The sequence below is a fragment of the Carassius gibelio genome, chromosome B25 (genome assembly GCF_023724105.1).
Source record: "Carassius gibelio isolate Cgi1373 ecotype wild population from Czech Republic chromosome B25, carGib1.2-hapl.c, whole genome shotgun sequence".
Classification (NCBI taxonomy): Eukaryota; Metazoa; Chordata; class Actinopteri; order Cypriniformes; family Cyprinidae; genus Carassius; species Carassius gibelio.
In genome coordinates this window covers 6,644,280-6,654,514 of record NC_068420.1, presented here as the reverse complement: position 1 = coordinate 6,654,514, position 10,235 = coordinate 6,644,280, and the positions used below count along the sequence as shown (strand labels likewise).

Genomic DNA, 10,235 nt, shown 5'->3' with positions numbered 1-10,235 from the left:
GAAGTAAAAATGAAAAAATACTTTTAAAATAGATATTTACATTTTTCTGATTAATAAATTAAACAATAAGAATTTATGAATAACTGAACTACGTATTTATTTACTATAAATATTTAATATTTTATTCAAAATATTTATTTAATATTCAAATATGAATAAGCATAAATAAATATAATTATAGAACAGCAAGGACAGACAGACAAACAGACACACACACACACACACACACACACACACACACACACACACACACAGACAGACAGACATTTCTTTACTATAAATATTTAATATTTTAATATGTATTTAAAATTTGAATAAATAAACATATATACATTTAATTTATTTATATTCAATAATATAAACGTATATTTAATATTTTAAAATAAATAAAAATATGAATTTATGAATGGTTTATTTAATATACATATTTATTTCATATTCAAATAGGAACTTGCAAATGTTCCGAAATGTGGTTTCACATGCTCAGTGTGGCCATTCAGAGTTTGAATCCGGTTTATGTTATAATCCGGCATTTGAAAATGTACATATTCATTTATTTAGACATATTAAATAAACATTATATGAACTATATTAAGTATTAAATGTTTATATTAAATACAAATGTAAATTTATTACATTTATTTTTTTCATTTATTAATGTGCAGCAGGAAGTCAAGTGATGTTGAGGATTCTGGAAACTGGTCTGCAAAATGATGTTGTAGGTCATTCCAAATAAACAAAAAATAAAGAGAAAGAAAGAAATTTCAAGAGACACTGTATGTGCTCTGCATGTAGAGAGCAGCAAGCTCTGTGTAGAAACTAAATCGGAGTGCAGCTTGTGACAGTTGACCATTGAGATCCTCCAACTGGACCTCGAAAAACTCCTAGACTCTTGCCATCCTGAACTTTGACCCTTGTGGATTAATAATGCTTTTAATAGAGGCTTTCCTCTCTGACCTCTGCATATTTTCCAGGCTCATTATACAGTCATTCAAGCTAATGATCATCCGGGGGCTCGTTAGCTCCCAGTTCTGGCACGGAGCTCAATGCACACGGCGCTAGAGCAGGAGCTGTCAGAGGCCTGCTTTTCTGCCGAACAATTTTAAAGCCAAATCACTCACAGAAGAGACCGACTTTATTACACGATGAATAAATGAATAGTTCTGTGGAGCAGAACCCTGCTTTAAAAGGAATGAACAGTTTGGCACTTCCTTAACGCTTGTGCAATTCCACAACGCAACATTTCATTTCTCCGTAAATGCATTTTCTGCTGTAAAATCACGTCTTATTGCATTGGAAACGAAGATATGTGGGGAACTCAAGAGCAGCTAACCTAAACACTCACTATAATCTCCACTGTACTTACTGTAGATCACAGCATTTAGAAGATGCTCATTGATAGCATGATACGTAGAATGATACCTGAACTTTAGGGGAGTGCTGAAGACAAATGTGCTGAGACTGCAGTGAGGCTGTGTTAGATGAGGAGTTCTGAGAATCTGTCTTGCATAACCAGGACTCGAACACTAGACCAGAAGTAGGAAGCAAGTTAATTAGGGCTGTGAACCACTGAGAATTCAACTTCACGTAGATTCCAATTTTAAGTTGAAAACAGGAAGCAGTGTTTGAACAGCAGACAGACAGACATAAATAGATACAGTAGATAGACGATAGAACGTACGTACAAACAAATGACAGACAGACGCAGAAATAATATTTGGGATCTTCTAGATAACAGGGGAGGGAAGTCAGGGCTAGTATACCGGATCCACATCCCGTGTAATGCCAAGATCCTTGGCTTTCAGTGAGGGAGAGATGATTGAGCTGTCTGTCGAGATGGCGAGATCTTGGCGAGGGTCGCTTTTGGACTGAAAAACAGCTCGGTTTTCAGCTTCAAATGAAGGGTGGTCATGCAAGGTGGACGGTCTGCCAAATATCCGGAGATTTGAGCTATGCCTGAGTGAAAAAAGATTGAAAATGAAGAGTTAACCATGTTTCATGTGCATAATAAATGACATAATGACCTGATAAAGCTGCAATTGATATAAAAAGGCCTATGTATGTCTATGAAATTAATGATTTATCAAAAATGTAAACATAAACCATAACTAGTTAAATGAGATTTGACTGGTTGTGAAATCAGCTTCTGATTGATGTCATTGACATGAAAAGATCCTCAAAGTCTTGCATGAGAAAGAGGCAGGACTTTTGCACAAGCTTGATAAGCCATGCTCTTCGAGCCGCCTCTCTGCCACTGAAAATAAACTGGGAACATGCAGTTGCGGCATTAGGAAGAGAGGTTATGCTTGACTGAGTCATTTCGGTATTTTTAACTAGTCAGGGCAAACTTTGAAGAAGAACCTTGTCTGAAATTTCAAGTAAACTTTTAGTTGGGCATGGTAAATTTAATTCAAATTCAGACTCGGGAAGTGAAAACCAATTCTCCAGTTCTGAATTTTCTGCTATCGTTGCTGTTACTTTGACATGTGGCATTATGATAGGTTTGCTCACAGCAAACCTCTTTGTTATTCAACCCTCAAGGCTAGTCATATAGTCATTTCAAGGGCCTACCCTCAATCAAAAGACACATAATCCAGGTATTACTTCAACTACTGAACAAAAGGTAGCCAATGAGTCAGCTAATTAACTGTTCGTGTACAGCAGGTAGCAGTAAGAAATGTTAATGACTTGCACTTTCAGAACCTGGTTTAACAGAAACGTAATTAACAGAATTGACATGAAAATCAACATAGCGACTCATTGTACTGGGTAATATGACATTTCCAAATGAAAACAGATATTCAATAAGAAGAAGAAAACATAGGTCAGGACTTTTATTCATGATTAGGTAGTTAAAATAGGTGTTTACCATTAATTGTGGAGAACCAAATTCCTAATGAAACATCGAGGGCACCTACTGTATTGGTTGAAATGTATGCGACCTTGTTGATGTCAGCTGAAAGGAAAGTAATTTAAAACATTATAAAGATTTCTTTCTTTGGAATAACATTATGAATAATTAATATCAAGATCAGGCATATGTATTTAAGAAAAAGGAAGAACATCAGTTATGATTTAATGTTGACTTTATGAGCACTGAAGGTTCTGTTAAAGACAGCTAAATACGTCTGGTAAAAATGATCATTTATAATTATTTATAAAGAACCACCCCAGTCCTGAAACTTCGAGGGCACCTATTGGTGGATATTTAAGCACTCTTGATGATATCAGCTTTAATATAAGTCATTATAAATACATTAATAAAGAAAAAGACAAGTTATAATTTAAGCATGGCTTCATAAACAAAGCAAAAACAGGATTTTTTGAAAATGGTTGTGAAATTAGGAATTCACCATTAATTGTGCAGAACCACCCACCTACTTAAAGCAGTGAGGGCACCTATTGGTTGAAATTCAATAAGCCTTCATTATTTCAGCTGAAAAGAAAGTAATTTACATACATGCATACATACATAGCCTACATACTGTACAGTCTGATGTGAGAACAGGAACATTTCAATAAGAATTAACAATAAATAATTATATTTATGAATATGAATCTGGAACAGAAGATTTATGTACAGATTTGAGCTTTATTTACTCTATAATGCACAAATAACAGTGTTCTTTGAATGTTGCTTTAATAACAAATATTTATCGGGAGCGTGTATGCTGGGATTTCATCAATTTAATGGAGAAAATACTTATTACTAATTACTTTTGATCAGTAATTACCAAGTAATCAGAACAGTAATGTGATTACTTTTTAAAAGAGTAACCAGTAATCAGTAATTTGATTGCATTTTCAGAGTAACTTGCCCAACACTGCAAGCAAGTACAGGAACTTGCTACTTCCAATGCGTATGACAAAAAGGGCTGTGAGTATTTAAGACATACATAGCAAATAAATAAATACCCATAGCAGATCTATACAGGTGGAGCTGGGGAAGGTGCAGGGTTTCAGAGAAACTCTGAAAGCTCTTTGCTAAATTCTAAAGTGGCTGCTAACCAGCTATTTTAATGTAAATCTGCAAACATATGCAACATGATCCAATCAGCTTGTGCCAAGTTGTTTAATGCTGCGAATATCATCAGTTACATTAAGAACCCATCAGCCTAAGCAATCTAGAGTTTCATGAAAGAACTAGGCATGAATCATTCAAAATAATACCAGGCATATGCATTAAAAAAGAAAAAGAGACAAACTTAGATCAGACTTCACAAGCATTTACATGTCTGTTAAAGACAGCAAAAATAGACCTGGTGAAAACAGTCATCAAAAAGACAATTTAGCATTAATTTTGAGGAACAACTCCACTCTTAAAACATAATGGGCACCTCCTGGCTGAAATACAAGCATTTTTGATGATGAAAGTCGTTTGAAGCATTATAAAAGCATTTTTTTCCCTTTGGAACATTATGATGAATAATTCCTAATAAGCAAGGATATGGATTAATAAAGAAAAAGCCATACATGTTGATGTAACGTTGACTTCATGAGCATTGACATCAATAATAGGCCTGGTCAAAACACTGGCAATGCAAGCTGGGGATCTGCATATGCTTCTGGGTGCTGTGACCAGCACTGCTGCGTCCTTTGATAGCCGTACACACTTGCTCATGGAGTGGAGGGCTGATGCTGTCGGCCTTCACCGGGGAAATCATAATAACATACGACAAAGATGCTGCTTTTGAAAGCCGCTTTGAAATAAGGGGGCGTTTAGACAGAGAGAGAGATTCACGCACCTTCAAAAGCCAGCGCCGTACACTGCAGCTACAGCCAGAGCGGCACACCATCCATCAACCGCAGACACTGCAGCACAACAGAGCTTAATAAAAGAGAGCCGGGGCCGAGGCTGAGGCTTTGTGTCTCAAACCTGCACAAAACAGTGCAGCACAATATCGTAAACATAAGACAAAAAACTAGAAGTGAAAAATACTGGAGAAAGAAATGGGAGTTTATAATGGAATATATTTATGTATACAGTACAGACCAAAAGTTTGGACACACCTTCTCATTCAAAGAGTTTTCTTTATTTTCATGACAATGTACTGATATATATATATATATATATATATATATATATATAATGATTTTTTTTTTTTTTACATTTTTAAAACAGCTTACAACTAAAAAAAATTTGGTAACACTTTAGAATAAGGTTCCATTAGTTAATGTTAGTTAACTACTTTCGTTAACATGAACTAAGCAAGAACAATCCTTCTACAGCATTTATAAGTCTTAGTTGATGTTAATTTCAACATTTACTAATGCATTATTTAAATCAAAAGTTGTGCTTGTTAACATTAGTTAATGCACTGTGAATTACTATGAACTAACAATGAATAACTGTATTTTCATTAACTAACATTAACGAAGATGAATAAATACAGTAATAAATGTATTATTCATTGTTTGTTCATGTTAATTAATACATTAACTAACATTAACTAATGGAACCTTATTCTAAAGTGTTACCAAAAATTTTTTAGCCTACAATGAAAACTGAAAATGTCTACAACAACAACAAAAATAATCTTAAAAGATTATATAAAATATTCATAAACGTAAAATTAATAAAATACTATTACGGTATGTAAAATAATACTGGACTCAATAGTAAACTGGTGCGCAGCAAAATTGTAAAAAAAAAAAGGCACCACTGTCATTATGAAACAACTAAATCACAGAAAAAAAGATGTCTCATTTACCCGAAAGGCCTCTAACAAAACTTGATTATATTTCAAAGGTTTTATGCTCTGAACTTTGCAATCTTTGGAGAAGCAGTGAGCAGTTGTTGGGGGTTATTGGAGGCTGACATGAGATCTAAGTGAATCAATCCATGCTGCTGAATCATAAATGCCCCAGGAGTCTTGCTACAGTGCAATTTGCTCAGAGTTCAACAAATTAAACAAACTTTGACGGTACTATTTTGAGAAGAAGGAGCAGCTTCTGATAAAGAATGCATCATCGTGATGGAACAGTTTGTGGTCGAAAACTAAGACCATACTGGATCCAAATGAAACTAAAATAAAGAGAAACTTTTTATGCACCACCAAAACTAAACTGAAATTGACCACCAATCAAAGGCAAATAAATATAATACAGTATTTTTTTTTATATATATATTTTTATAACCCTGAGTGTTCATACAGATGCATATGTTGTAAAGAGTGCTGTGGTATTTGGGCTGGAGAATGATGCTTGATTAATCTTTTGTTGTTCTCTGTTTGAGGAGCCTCTCAACACCCAGAGGGGTTTGGCCCACTCATGCTCTCCCATCGAGAGCCCCTATTCATCCACACAGACCATGGACAAACCTAGCAAGGCTGTTTCAGAATTAAAAAAAAAAAACAAGTTCCATTTAAAAAAATGGGAATAATGATTAACCTACCATTGGTCAAAGCTGAGAGTCTCAGTGTGGTCTTTTCAAAAGAGGGACAAAAAATTCTGGCAGTATTTATCCACCGTTAGGTTTTCTCTAATCCATATGACTGAAAGAGATATTTTGGAACTGCTTTTCATGCAATTGCAGTGAATGGAGAATGGTTCTTTCAAAGTATCCAAGTTTCTTAAAAGTATAATTAAGTATTACAGTCCAAACATAAATATGGTATGGATGTTGTTATACTCAAAAAGGCTAGTTCAACTCTAATTAAACCTATTACTAAAGTTATTAACCTTCCAATTTCTCAAGGAAAATTCCCAAGTGTTTGGAAGTCGGCGATTGTTGTTCCAATATTTAAAAGTGGAGATCCCCATTCTATTGATAATTTTAGGCCAAGTAGTATTTGTTTCTAAGGTTATGGAGAAATTAGCTGCAAAACAGATTAGCAGTTACTTGAGTTGTAGTTCATTTTCATTGCATCCAGTGCAGTTTGGTTTTAGAGCAAAATACTCAACGGAAACCGCAAATTGTTTTTTTTTATAGAAAAGATTCAAAGATTTTTAGATAAAGGTGGTGTAGTTGGAGCTGTGTTCCCTTATTTAAAGAAAGCATTTGACACGTTAATCATAGAATCTTTATGTCCAAATTATCTTATTTACATTTTTCATTACATACAATTAGCTGGATAGAGCCATATCTAAAAGATAGATTTCAGTGTGTTAGAGTACAAAATCACCGATCCAATGATCTAGGTACATCAACTGGTGTTCAGCAAGGATCTATTCTGGGTCCATTGCTTTTTTCTATGTATGTATATATAAACGATTTACATCTTGCATGTCCTGGCATTCAAATACAAATGTATGCGGACGATACAGTAATTTATATACATGGTAATAGTCTAGCACAAGTTGCAAATGAACTCACAAATTCTATGGTTAATGTGTCAGCATGGTTAAAAGACAATTGCTTACAACTAAACGTGTCCAAAACTGTGTGTATGTTTTTCTCTAAGTCTAACAGTATTATTAAAACGCCGGATGTTTACGTGTCAGGGGTGAGGCTGCAGGTAGTGCCTCAATATAAATTTCTGGGAATACTGATTGATTCTAAACTTACATTTAAAGCTCAAGTAAAAAAGGATTGTAAGCAGGTTAAATTTAATCTCTATAATTTTAAATGTATTATGTCATTAGAGGCAGCTAAGATGTATATGTATTCTATGGTTATTTCTCACTTGAATTACTGTTTTACCACCTGGTCTCAGGTGAGTTCAGTGACTCTAAAACCAGACCTTATACAAACGTACACTTAAAGTCTTCGATAAGAAATTGATACATTATCATCATTGTTTAATACTGAAAGATATAATTTGTAAAGTTGGGAAAACATGATTAAGTCTGAAAATGTATGCTTGATGTACAAGATTATTTATGGTTTATCTTCTCCCCCTCTTGGTCGGTAAGTTAGTATTAGAACATCTGATTATCGTTCTACAAGAGGTGCATTAAGAGGAGACTGTATCATACCGCTTAGACAAAGTAATTTTATTCAGTCTGATTTTTCTGTCAAAGCTGCACAAGAATGGAATACTATTCCGACAACTATAAGAGATCTAGACACATATGCTTTATTTAGGGTTCAACTTAAGAATTGGTTAATTAGTACTCAGACTTGACAACAGTTGTATTTGTATACAGTTGTCTAGTTGTATTGTTATTGGCTGTATCTTGTCTTTATTCTATCCAATTTTTTAATGCAATACTGTATGATTGTACTATGTGGATGTAAAATAGCCTTTGGCTAATTCTGGTACATTTACAGGAATGTTTTATTAATGCAAAATGTCCCAGTCAACTAAATAAAAACTTAAAGATTATACTTCACGTCTTCTGAAGTCAAATGATAAAGTGTTACAATTCAGTGTCATTCTGTGTGAGAAAAAGAATGAAATTGAAGTAATTATTTGTCTCACACATTAACGAGAGAAGTATCAACAATCAAATGGTAAACAAATCTTCTAAATTGATATTTTCAGCTAATCAGCTGATTAAATTCACCAAATTGGTCTGAACGATTCTTTCACAAATCTGACAAATTTGGTTCTAAAACTGATTCAATGATCTGGTCATAGTAGTAACAGTCAAGTAAGTGAGTTTGAGACTCTAACAAGTCACATTCATGAACAAATCATTCTTTTTATTCAGTATTTTCAAGAAATCTGTTGATTCGATTCACGAAACCAGTCTGAATTACTTGAAAAATTAATCAGACCAAATTTGGTTCTTGAACTAATGATCTGGCCACAGTCGAGTCAGTAAGTTTGATAACCAAATAATCTAATTTGAGCACAAATCATTCTTTTGAGTCAATATTTTCCATGAAAATTTTGATTTGATTTGATATGATATGCAAAAACTGCCTGAATAATTTATTCATGAATCCGCTGACAATGGTTAACAGTCAAGTAAATATGTCCGATTTGTGAACAGTTAATCTGTTAATGAATCTTTTCAATGAATCTGTTGATTCAGTTTACAAAAGCCAATCAGGAGTGCATTTCCCAAAAGCAAGTTCTGTTGTTACCAACAATTACCACCATTACCACCATAGTTAGCTAACAATGTTTTTGGGAAAAGCACCCCGGAATAATTCATGATGTTCACAAATCAGATCGATTTAGCTGACTAAATGTTCTTGAGTCAAGTCGAATGAACAGATCATTAAATGAGTAAAGATTTTTCATTACATTTTTTATTTGAAACACAAATTGGTGTTTTGCTAATTAATCTAAGTAATTGGGGCAGCAGCTGTCAGTTGAGTATGATGACCAACTGAGAACTGAATCAGTCAAGCTGTTCAATAAATCTGTTGATTCAGTTCACAAAACCAGCTTGAATGATTCATAAAATGAATTAGACCGATTTGGTGACTCAAAGATCTGGTCACAGTGGTTCAAACTTGAGTTTGAGAACCAAATTAATCAGATTTTTGACAGCTCATCAATCCAGTTAAACTAATCAATCTGAATTAAGATTTTATAAGTCATTTTATACGTTTTTGGTGAGCTATCCCTTTAAATTTTACCTGCCATGCCATTTTAGCATGGGAAGAGCTTTTAGTCCTTAACGTTTGCTCAGTTTTCTAATATAGACAGTAAATGGTGTGTACACTGATAACACAAGCATCTTTATTAAATATTACAATGGTCTTTTGTTTTGTGCTTCCTCGTGAAGGACAGTAAACAGGCCGCTCTCGTGTAAATGAATATCAGATGTCACATTAAGTTGAGATTACCTGTAAACATTTGTACATGTTCAGGGTAATGATGTGGGTCAGCCGCGCTCGCGTTCGGGTCTGTTTTTCTAAGATAATACACAAAAGCAGGTTAATGCCACAACGGGAATGAGCCGTGTATTAATCCATATAAACTCCACATCATTGTCAGTGCTTAAAATGTCAGGCAAAGAGACAAATGAATGGAAGTGAAATTAATTACCTCTCAGACGGAGAGCAATACAATCCCTCTCCCCTCAAATGAATCCTCCCTGGAAAAGCCTCGGCTTCACATGAGTGGGATTATTGTTTTCTGAGTGAATCAGAAATAGACTTTTATTTGTTTTAGAAACAGCACGGGCCAGGAATAAGCAGCGTAGGCGGGCGATTTCTAGCTGAACTACGCCTCCTTTCTGAACTCTCCCTACATCAGACCATAATATTGATTCCTGCGCTAAAGGCAGAATATGCAGACAAACTGTAGCTTAGGGGTGAACTCTCGGGAACTATGCCATATAAACAAGAATGTAGTTTGGTGAAAATAATGAATAATCAATCTGAGGACTACCCC

General features: G+C 34.4%; 1 long non-coding RNA gene across 1 annotated transcript; it reads right to left on the bottom strand.

Moving 5' to 3' along the window:
* Positions 1–673: 673 nt before the first annotated feature.
* LOC128014575 (uncharacterized) lies at positions 674–9,947 on the bottom strand. The gene is made up of 4 exons (XR_008183582.1): positions 9,888–9,947; positions 9,686–9,753; positions 2,870–4,876; positions 674–1,956 (listed from the first exon to the last, which is right to left on the bottom strand). It is a non-coding gene; the product is annotated as an uncharacterized LOC128014575 (long non-coding RNA).
* Between the last annotated feature and the right edge of the window lie 288 nt (positions 9,948–10,235).